Source organism: Pavona decussata, unplaced genomic scaffold, assembly GCF_977016875.1.
Source record: "Pavona decussata unplaced genomic scaffold, jaPavDecu1.1 SCAFFOLD_89, whole genome shotgun sequence".
NCBI lineage: Eukaryota > Metazoa > Cnidaria > Anthozoa > Scleractinia > Agariciidae > Pavona > Pavona decussata.
Genome location: NW_028145506.1, coordinates 824,330 through 835,695, shown reverse-complemented (window position 1 = coordinate 835,695; position 11,366 = coordinate 824,330).

Genomic DNA, 11,366 nt, shown 5'->3' with positions numbered 1-11,366 from the left:
GGTAATGTACTTATACTACGAAAAATGTAATGAACATAAATGTAGAAAGATATCCTATTAATACATTGTATAATAAGAAATTATTAAGCGTTTTATTTCATTTAACATTTAACAAAAAAAAGGTTGTACTTGAAAAGCGACTTTAATCAAGATATTAAGAAAAGTATTTTCGTCAAACCTTCATTTGTATTTAAAGGATTTCACTTTTTAATTTTTATTTTAGGTGGAATCGACTTGGGATTCATGTTGGATGTATCTGACAATATCGGTAGCAAACCTAAACTCGATCTGATGTTGCTGTTTGTTAAGAGGCTTTTGTACTCGTTTACTCCGAGTGATGGTGTGCGATATGGTTTAGTTACTTTCAGTGAAAGGGCCCAGGTAGGCTTGTTCACAGTTTGTAGAAATAACTCTGTCAGTGGAATTTATTGCAGTGGAAATCGGTTAACACAAACACCAAGGGGGCATGCAACCGTTTTATTTGCGTTTCCGTATTAAGTGGGCTCTCACAACTAACGGTCCAGACACAATTCATAAGTTACAGAATGGTGCTCAATGACGTAACTGTAACTTAAGTTCAAAATGAAGAGAATTTACCCTCATTCAGTTAGTCTCGTACTAAAATTAATGTTCTCTCAGTGCTTTATACTCAATTGACAACCTAATCATTTAAATAAGTCCGTGACTTTTCTGTGTACTGACATTCTCAGTGTTTACTTCAGCCAGACGGACTGAATATACAATAAGTAGATAATTGGTGTCCGCACTAGTCGGGCTACTGTAAGAGAAAAATATATGAGCTTTTAGTCGATACAAACACAACTGTCCGTAATACTCGGGGTCCGTAAAGCGGGGTTCTACTGCATCACGTTAATTCGAGTATTTTTCTTAGTCAAGTACCTCAATTACGGTCTTATAAGGTCTTTGCACTTTCCTGTTGCTGACTGATTTTACCTCAACCAAGCAAATGTTTAACCGGCATTTAATTTGAGGTGTATAAAGCTTAAAATATTTTTTTAGGAAAATTGATCTCCTAGATTTGATTAGTAACTAAACCATGTTTAAGTGTTCTTTCAAAATATCATTAACTTAGCTAGAAGAACTTTCAAATGCTCAAAAGTGAAAAACAACAACCCTTCCCCTAACATGTGTGCCTAAAGTAGGCTGATAACATGCTTTAAATTACAACATCTAGAAAATTTAAGGAAGACTACCAATCTATTTAATACTGATTTCTTGTTAATAAAAGTAGACCAGTGACAACCACATTTTCCCAAAAGATTTTTGAATTGTGTATTCTTATTTCCCTTTAGGTTGTTTTTGAATTTAGATCTAGTTATAATGCTTCAATGGTACAAAAGGACGTCAAGCTGATCAACAGTGTTGTGCTGATGGCTGGTAGCTCTCATGCGGGCAAAGCTCTTTCCCTCTGTAATTCAGATCTGTTTACTGCTGGTTTCGATGGTAGAAAAAAGGTTCTGGTGACAATTATGGCAGGAACATCTTCTGACGACATTTCCACGCCAGTTCAGTCACTTACAGCAGCCGGAGTCCAGATAATTGCCGTTGGAGTAGGGTTTTCAATCGACCAATCCCAGCTTGCAAATATGGCATTTGAGTCGTCTTACTTTCTGACGACTAACTCGTTTCTTGGCTTCTCTGATATCACTGGAAGCACATCTGCTCTGATATCACAAGGTACATCAAACCTTTAAACTTACGCACTTAAAAACTCACACTTACATCGATGTATAAGGAACGCAGTTCGATGGGGGCATGGTGGTTACGAACCCTTCAGTTTCTTTTCAGTTATAATAGTTTAACCTATTTTTACCATTAATAAATACCACATCAAAATCGATTTGATTGCAAATCCTCCATATAGAAAGAAAAACTAATTAAACTAACCGAAATTGATAAAGTATTACAAAATTAAACGAAAAAAGTGACAGTAACAAGAAAATAAAGCAAAAATATTTAATGATCAACATTCCGGGGTAAAATCAGTTACCATGGCAATGACAATTGTCATCAGAAAACCTTTCAGTTACAACTTAATCTGCGCATCTCAATGTTTTTTACAACCCTTCAACCTCAGTTCTCCTAAGTTTTTGATATATTTCCTTGTTATATATTCAGCAGTAGTTCACATTTCATCTTTTTTTCTCTTTCGATTTTCTTTTTCTTTTTGTTTTCAGTTGGTGACACGAGCATCAGCGGAGGAGTAATTCGTAAAGGAGTGTTAACAGCAGGAGGAGGTTTGTAGAGTAAATCTTAAACATAAAAACCTGATATCCATAAGCGTCAGGAATCTGTACATTCGCAAATCTCGCTAATGTCGGCGGGGTTATTGTGTCAAATACTGAAAATATGTTTCAATCTCGTACAGTTAAAAAGGCTAAGAAGTCTAGTAAGGAGAAAATTGGTATCTTTTCACCAAAGAAGTTCACTGTTTTGATCGTTATTTACAAGATTTATTTACAAAGAATAAAATTTGAATTCATGCAGACGCTGTCCAGGTAATGTTCTGATTACTGCCACTTACTTATTTTTCCAGGTGGCTTTGACCTGTCAGTAATGGTGGATGCGTCATCAAGCATTGGTGAAGCAGCAAACTTTGAACTCCTTATGGAATTTGTCAAGAGTATCTTTCACTATTTTCTCACAGGACATGGAGTCCGGTTTGGATTAGTGAAGTTTGGTAATGGTAACGCTGAGGTATACCACCTTTGTCCTCTTTTCCTCATTATTATTTATTTCCTAAGTAATTCAAATGATCTCTCAGGCTCTGTTTGTCTGCAATTTTGCACCAACGTTTGTGCACAATGATGCTACCCTACACATGTGCACATGACTTACATTTCCCTTCTTGGTTTCTTTAAGGTTGTATTTAAATTTACCAAGTTTCAATCAATCGTCGAAGTTGATTCAGCACTCAGCAAGGTTCCTTCCATTGGTGGCACCTGTACGGCAGGAGTCGCCCTTTCCAAGTGCCACATGGAGTTCTTCGCAGATAGTGCAAGAGGAAGATCACGCGCTCTTCTGGTATTGATGGCGGGCACATCTACTGATGACGTATCGAATGCTGCTGCTTCTTTAAGGATGTGCGGGGTTAAGATAACTGTTGTTGGAATAGGAAAATCAGTGCAACATTTGCAGCTGACAAAAATGGCATACCCTTCATCTTCTGTATTGAGAACTGCATCCTTTGATGGTCTGTTTGACATCAGTGGGAGCACCTCTTCCCTTATACAACAAGGTAAAGTACTGATGCTACGAATAATGTTATTTATTATATGGACAGGAGTGTTTTACTGAAAACTAAAGCACTCGTAGAATCCACAAACCACTACATCCGGGACCCGAGTGACGTATTTTCCGTATGTCACTCTCGCGAGTGACATATCGGCAATGACGTCACAACTCCCGCCTTTTTTGTTGAATGAACTTAGTCTGCTGTTCAGAATAAAATAATGGCGACTGCAAGATTTGTTGTGGTAAGCGACGATGATGTAAATGCATTTTCCAAACAACAAGAAAACGAGAATACTAAGAAGAAAACGCTCTATGATCTAAAGATTTTCAGAGAATTTCTCGAAACTTGCGACGAGAAAAGAGAAATAGAGAATATTACGCCTGCGGAACTACAAGCAATCATCAACTGAAACGTTTGTGCTTGCTGTTCGAAAAAAAAAACGGCGACGAGTATGAGCCCTCGTCTTTCAGAGCTTTTCTGCAAAGTATCGACCGCTATCCTCGAAAAAATGACTATGGATTCTCAGTTCTTAACGACAAGGAATTCCACGAAGTACAAGATATTTTAAAGAAGAAACAAAAGCAGTTAAAATCTATCGGCAAAGGAAACCGACCCAATGCAGCGGATCCGCTCTCAGATGAAGATATCGCAACGTTTTACAGCTGCGGAGTCGTAGGAATTGACTCTCCTAGAGCTCTGCTTAACGCTCTATGGCTGAACAACTGTATTTACTTCGAGATGAGGCCTGGTAAAGAACAGAGAGATCTTTGTTGGGGTGATTTGCAGTTGAAGACTGATTCAGAGGGAAACCGCTTCGTCGAGTTCAGTCAGGAAAGACAAACGAAAACGCGCACTGGTGAAAACCCTCGAAATGTGAGGGAGAAAAAACCTCAAATGTACGAAAACAAGAACAACCCAGGTCGCTGTCCTATTAATACTTACTTGGCCTACAAAAATCACCGCCCTGCAGACATGATGACCGATGAATCTCCTTTCTATCTTGCTGTTAATATTGAAAGCCCGAAACCAGGTCAAAAGTGGTTTAAATGCTCCCCGCTTGGATTCAATTCTCTAAGAAGCATGCTCAAGAACATGATAAAAGACTCAGGACTGAAAACGGACAAAAAACTCGTGAATCACAGCACCAGAAAGCATTTGGTTCAGAAGCTGGTGGATAATGATGTACCTCCAAACGAAATCATTCAAATAACTGGACATAAAAACGTCAACTCGTTGAACAACTACTCAACTTTATCCGATAAGAAACAACAACACATTTCTGCTGTGTTGTCTAACACTGCTAGCACCTCAAAAACCTTGTCAACTGTCTCGATAGAAGAGAAGACTGAGTCGGCTCGCTTTTTACCCGATTCATTTACAGGAGGTTTATTTCAAAACTGCAAAATCGGGACGGTAAACGTTCAAGTTTATTCCGGTCGTGCTGAACAGCCTTCACAGATTCGTAGTGAAAAGAGACTGAAAATAACCGTATCTGATGATTCAAGCCAGAGTCAGTAATGGAGTTTTCATTACTTAATTGAACCAGTTCACATGTATTTGGTCCCATTTACTTGTATTTTGACTGTTTAAACATTTTTATACCTTGGGCACTGAGTATTTTGTATTTTGTATCAAGCTCAGAGTTTGTAAAATGCCCAGTATTTGTATTTAATCCAACTTTTCAATTTCCATCACGTATGTTTATTGTCCATATAATAAAAAGAAAATTACACGGTGGCGCAAAGATATGAATTTTATTTTCTCGTGTTAAAAACAATATTTTACTCACTCGCTGCGCTCGTTCGTAAAATATTGTTTTTACCACTCGAAAATAAAATTCATATCTTTGCGCCGCCGTGTAATATCCTCTATGTATGAAAATGTAAGAAAATGTCTTCTAAATAACGTGCATAACGAGAAACTAACAACTATTTTATTTCACTCAACATTTAGCAAAATTAGATTGTACTTGGAAGGCTACTTGAGCCAAGATATTAAGAAAAGTATTGTTGTCACTTTTTAATTTTTATTTTAGGTGGAATCGACTTGGGATTCATGTTGGATGTATCTGATAATATCGGCAGCAAACCTAATCTCGATCTGATGTTGCTGTTTGTTAAGAGGCTTTTGTACTCGTTTACTCCGAGTGATGGTGTGCGATACGGCTTAGTTACTTTCAGTGAAAGGGCCCAGGTACGTTTGTTAACAGTTTGTAGAAATACTGAACTCTGTCAGTGGAATTTATTGCAGTGGAAATCGGTTAACACAAACACCAAGGGGGCATGCAACCGTTTTATTTGCGTTTCCGTATTAAGTGGGCTCTCACAACTAACGGTCCAGACACAATTCATAAGTTACAGAATGGTGCTCAATGACGTAACTGTAACTTAAGTTCAAAATGAAGAGAATTTACCCTCATTCAGTTAGTCTCGTACTAAAATTAATGTTCTCTCAGTGCTTTATACTCAATTGACAACCTAATCATTTAAATAAGTCCGTGACTTTTCTGTGTACTGACATTCTCAGTGTTTACTTCAGCCAGACGGACTGAATATACAATAAGTAGATAATTGGTGTCCGCACTAGTCGGGCTACTGTAAGAGAAAAATATATGAGCTTTTAGTCGATACAAACACAACTGTCCGTAATACTCGGGGTCCGTAAAGCGGGGTTCTACTGCATCACGTTAATTCGAGTATTTTTCTTAGTCAAGTACCTCAATTACGGTCTTATAAGGTCTTTGCACTTTCCTGTTGCTGACTGATTTTACCTCAACCAAGCAAATGTTTAACCGGCATTTAATTTGAGGTGTATAAAGCTTAAAAAAATTTTTTAGCAAAAAAGAACTCCTAGATTTGATTAGTAACTAAACCATGTTTAAGTGTTCTTTCAAAATATCATTAACTTAGCTAGAAGAACTTTCAAATGCTCAAAAGTGAAAAACAACAACCCTTCCCCTAACATGTGTGCCTAAAGTAGGCTGATAACATGCTTTAAATTACAACATCTAGAAAATTTAAGGAAGACTACCAATCTATTTAATACTGATTTCTTGTTAATAAAAGTAGACCAGTGACAACCACATTTTCCCAAAAGATTTTTGAATTGTGTATTCTTATTTCCCTTTAGGTTGTTTTTGAATTTAGATCTAGTTATAATGCTTCAATGGTACAAAAGGACGTCAAGCTGATCAACAGTGTTGTGCTGATGGCTGGTAGCTCTCATGCGGGCAAAGCTCTTTCCCTCTGTAATTCAGATCTGTTTACTGCTGGTTTCGATGGTAGAAAAAAGGTTCTGGTGACAATTATGGCAGGAACATCTTCTGACGACATTTCCACGCCAGTTCAGTCACTTACAGCAGCCGGAGTCCAGATAATTGCCGTTGGAGTAGGGTTTTCAATCGACCAATCCCAGCTTGCAAATATGGCATTTGAGTCGTCTTACTTTCTGACGACTAACTCGTTTCTTGGCTTCTCTGATATCACTGGAAGCACATCTGCTCTGATATCACAAGGTACATCAAACCTTTAAACTTACGCACTTAAAAACTCACACTTACATCGATGTATAAGGAACGCAGTTCGATGGGGGCATGGTGGTTACGAACCCTTCAGTTTCTTTTCAGTTATAATAGTTTAACCTATTTTTACCATTAATAAATACCACATCAAAATCGATTTGATTGCAAATCCTCCATATAGAAAGAAAAACTAATTAAACTAACCGAAATTGATAAAGTATTACAAAATTAAACGAAAAAAGTGACAGTAACAAGAAAATAAAGCAAAAATATTTAATGATCAACATTCCGGGGTAAAATCAGTTACCATGGCAATGACAATTGTCATCAGAAAACCTTTCAGTTACAACTTAATCTGCGCATCTCAATGTTTTTTACAACCCTTCAACCTCAGTTCTCCTAAGTTTTTGATATATTTCCTTGTTATATATTCAGCAGTAGTTCACATTTCATCTTTTTTTCTCTTTCGATTTTCTTTTTCTTTTTGTTTTCAGTTGGTGACACGAGCATCAGCGGAGGAGTAATTCGTAAAGGAGTGTTAACAGCAGGAGGAGGTTTGTAGAGTAAATCTTAAACATAAAAACCTGATATCCATAAGCGTCAGGAATCTGTACATTCGCAAATCTCGCTAATGTCGGCGGGGTTATTGTGTCAAATACTGAAAATATGTTTCAATCTCGGACAGTTAAAAAGGCTAAGAAGTCTAGTAAGGAGAAAATTGGTACCTTTTCACCAAAGAAGTTCACTGTTTTGGTCGTTATTTACAAGATTTATTTACAAAGAATAAAATTTGAATTCATGCAGACGCTGTCCAGGTAATGTTCTGATTACTGCCACTTACTTATTTTTCCAGGTGGCTTTGACCTGTCAGTAATGGTGGATGCGTCATCAAGTATTGGTGAAGCAGCAAACTTTGAACTCCTTATGGAATTTGTCAAGAGTATCTTTCACTATTTTCTCACAGGACATGGAGTCCGGTTTGGATTAGTGAAGTTTGGTAATGGTAACGCTGAGGTATACCACCTTTGTCCTCTTTTCCTCATTATTATTTATTTCCTAAGTAATTCAAATGATCTCTCAGGCTCTGTTTGTCTGCAATTTTGCACCAACGTTTGTGTACAATGATGCTACCCTACACATGTGCACATGACTTACATTTCCCTTCTTGGTTTCTTTAAGGTTGTATTTAAATTTACCAAGTTTCAATCAATCGTCGAAGTTGATTCAGCACTCAGCAAGGTTCCTTCCATTGGTGGCACCTGTACGGCAGGAGTCGCCCTTTCCAAGTGCCACATGGAATTCTTCGCAGATAGTGCAAGAGGAAGATCACGCGCTCTTCTGGTATTGATGGCGGGCACATCTACTGATGACGTATCGAATGCTGCTGCTTCTTTAAGGATGTGCGGGGTTAAGATAACTGTTGTTGGAATAGGAAAATCAGTGCAACATTTGCAGCTGACAAAAATGGCATACCCTTCATCTTCTGTATTGAGAACTGCATCCTTTGATGGTCTGTTTGACATCAGTGGGAGCACCTCTTCCCTTATACAACAAGGTAAAGTACTGATGCTACGAATAATGTTATTTATTATATGGACAGGAGTGTTTTACTGAAAACTAAAGCACTCGTAGAATCCACAAACCACTACATCCGGGACCCGAGTGACGTATTTTCCGTATGTCACTCTCGCGAGTGACATATCGGCAATGACGTCACAACTCCCGCCTTTTTTGTTGAATGAACTTAGTCTGCTGTTCAGAATAAAATAATGGCGACTGCAAGATTTGTTGTGGTAAGCGACGATGATGTAAATGCATTTTCCAAACAACAAGAAAACGAGAATACTAAGAAGAAAACGCTCTATGATCTAAAGATTTTCAGAGAATTTCTCGAAACTTGCGACGAGAAAAGAGAAATAGAGAATATTACGCCTGCGGAACTACAAGCAATCATCAACTGAAACGTTTGTGCTTGCTGTTCGAAAAAAAAAACGGCGACGAGTATGAGCCCTCGTCTTTCAGAGCTTTTCTGCAAAGTATCGACCGCTATCTTCGAAAAAATGACTATGGATTCTCAGTTCTTAACGACAAGGAATTCCACGAAGTACAAGATATTTTAAAGAAGAAACAAAAGCAGTTAAAATCTATCGGCAAAGGAAACCGACCCAATGCAGCGGATCCGCTCTCAGATGAAGATATCGCAACGTTTTACAGCTGCGGAGTCGTAGGAATTGACTCTCCTAGAGCTCTGCTTAACGCTCTATGGCTGAACAACTGTATTTACTTCGAGATGAGGCCTGGTAAAGAACAGAGAGATCTTTGTTGGGGTGATTTGCAGTTGAAGACTGATTCAGAGGGAAACCGCTTCGTCGAGTTCAGTCAGGAAAGACAAACGTAACGCGCACTGGTGAAAACCCTCGAAATGTGAGGGAGAAAAAACCTCAAATGTACGAAAACAAGAACAACCCAGGTCGCTGTCCTATTAATACTTACTTGGCCTACAAAAATCACCGCCCTGCAGACATGATGACCGATGAATCTCCTTTCTATCTTGCTGTTAATATTGAAAGCCCGAAACCAGGTCAAAAGTGGTTTAAATGCTCCCCGCTTGGATTCAATTCTCTAAGAAGCATGCTCAAGAACATGATAAAAGACTCAGGACTGAAAACGGACAAAAAACTCGTGAATCACAGCACCAGAAAGCATTTGGTTCAGAAGCTGGTGGATAATGATGTACCTCCAAACGAAATCATTCAAATAACTGGACATAAAAACGTCAACTCGTTGAACAACTACTCAACTTTATCCGATAAGAAACAACAACACATTTCTGCTGTGTTGTCTAACACTGCTAGCACCTCAAAAACCTTGTCAACTGTCTCGATAGAAGAGAAGACTGAGTCGGCTCGCTTTTTACCCGATTCATTTACAGGAGGTTTATTTCAAAACTGCAAAATCGGGACGGTAAACGTTCAAGTTTATTCCGGTCGTGCTGAACAGCCTTCACAGATTCGTAGTGAAAAGAGACTGAAAATAACCGTATCTGATGATTCAAGCCAGAGTCAGTAATGGAGTTTTCATTACTTAATTAAACCAGTTCACATGTATTTGGTCCCATTTACTTGTATTTTGACTGTTTAAACATTTTTATACCTTGGGCACTGAGTATTTTGTATTTTGTATCAAGCTCAGAGTTTGTAAAATGCCCAGTATTTGTATTTAATCCAACTTTTCAATTTCCATCACGTATGTTTATTGTCCATATAATAAAAAGAAAATTACACGGTGGCGCAAAGATATGAATTTTATTTTCTCGTGTTAAAAACAATATTTTACTCACTCGCTGCGCTCGTTCGTAAAATATTGTTTTTACCACTCGAAAATAAAATTCATATCTTTGCGCCGCCGTGTAATATCCTCTATGTATGAAAATGTAAGAAAATGTCTTCTAAATAACGTGCATAACGAGAAACTAACAACTATTTTATTTCACTCAACATTTAGCAAAATTAGATTGTACTTGGAAGGCTACTTGAGCCAAGATATTAAGAAAAGTATTGTTGTCACTTTTTAATTTTTATTTTAGGTGGAATCGACTTGGGATTCATGTTGGATGTATCTGATAATATCGGCAGCAAACCTAATCTCGATCTGATGTTGCTGTTTGTTAAGAGGCTTTTGTACTCGTTTACTCCGAGTGATGGTGTGCGATACGGCTTAGTTACTTTCAGTGAAAGGGCCCAGGTACGTTTGTTAACAGTTTGTAGAAATACTGAACTCTGTCAGTGGAATTTATTGCAGTGGAAATCGGTTAACACAAACACCAAGGGGGCATGCAACCGTTTTATTTGGGTTTCCGTATTAAGTGGGCTCTCACAACTAACGGTCCAGACACAATTCATAAGTTACAGAATGGTGCTCAATGACGTAACTGTAACTTAAGTTCAAAATGAAGAGAATTTACCCTCATTCAGTTAGTCTCGTACTAAAATTAATGTTCTCTCAGTGCTTTATACTCAATTGACAACCTAATCATTTAAATTAGTCCGTGACTTTTCTGTGTACTGACATTTTCAGTGTTTACTTCAGCCAGACGGACTGAATATACAATAAGTAGATAATTGGTGTCCGCACTAGTCGGGCTACTGTAAGAGAAAAATATATGAGTTTTTAGTCGATACAAACACAACTGTCCGTAATACTCGGGGTCCGTAAAGCGGGGTTCTACTGCATCACGTTAATTCGAGTATTTTTCTTAGTCAAGTACCTCAATTACGGTCTTATAAGGTCTTTGCACTTTCCTGTTGCTGACTGATTTTACCTCAACCAAGCAAATGTTTAACCGGCATTTAATTTGAGGTGTATAAAGCTTAAAATATTTTTTTAGCAAAAAAGATCTCCTAGATTTGATTAGTAACTAAACCATGTTTAAGTGTTCTTTCAAAATATCATTAACTTAGCTAGAAGAACTTTCAAATGCTCAAAAGTGAAAAACAACAACCCTTCCCCTAACATGTGTGCCTAAAGTAGGCTGATAACATGCTTTAAATTACAACATCTAGAAAATTTAAGGAAGTCTACCAATCTATT